Source organism: Cryptotermes secundus, unplaced genomic scaffold (genome assembly GCF_002891405.2).
Source record: "Cryptotermes secundus unplaced genomic scaffold, Csec_1.0 scaffold929, whole genome shotgun sequence".
Classification (NCBI taxonomy): domain Eukaryota; kingdom Metazoa; phylum Arthropoda; class Insecta; order Blattodea; family Kalotermitidae; genus Cryptotermes; species Cryptotermes secundus.
This window is the reverse complement of record NW_019725015.1, coordinates 597,202-597,891: the sequence shown is the minus strand read 5'-3', so window position 1 is coordinate 597,891 and position 690 is coordinate 597,202. Positions and strand designations below refer to the sequence as shown.

The following is a 690-nucleotide window of genomic DNA, read 5'->3' as shown; positions in this document are numbered from 1 at the left end:
TGTAGATCACGATACACTTCCAGTAATATCGAAACATAAGACTTTTGAAATTAAAATTACCGAGAATTAATTAGAAATAAATTTCATGGTCATCTATAATCATCCAAATAAATAAGGGCTCAGAATGATCAGCGTCAGGACCTCTGCAATAACTAAATAACTAACTAAGATCATTCCATCCATCCATCCATCCATCCACATGTCTGTATAAGTGAAACAACTGAAGAACCACTAAACGGATTCTTATGAAATTTGATGTTGAGCAGTTTTATTCCAGTCTGTCAGCACATTCCACTTTTGATTACACAGATAAAAATAATGGACACTCTGATGACGTACATGGTACATGTGTACTCGTATCTCAAGTATAGCTCATAAAATATTTATCAGAACAGAAAATGTTTAAAAAATTAGAGAAAAATTAAACATGTTTTATACCTCCATGCACTTTTTCATAAAGAGCAGTAGTTTTCTTGACTGGCTAAATGACTCTCAGCTACTGAAGGAGTTTACCCCATGGACTTAGTTACTGTACATTTGAGCGACCTCCATAGTCTAGATGTAACGTTCCCACCTCATGACTCGTAGTACGCGGGTTCAAATACCCAGCGGAGGTCGTCGAATTTTTAAGGGCAGAAAAATTCAGGGAACAAGTCCTCTGCGAGGGACTTTAAGCCGTGGGTCCCATGT

General features: G+C 37.1%; 1 protein-coding gene across 2 annotated transcripts in view; it reads left to right on the top strand.

Moving 5' to 3' along the window:
* Nucleotides 1-690, top strand: part of LOC111863257 (protein disabled) — a 38,953-nt gene that overhangs the window by 30,629 nt on the left and 7,634 nt on the right. The gene's annotated exons all lie outside the window — the stretch shown is intronic.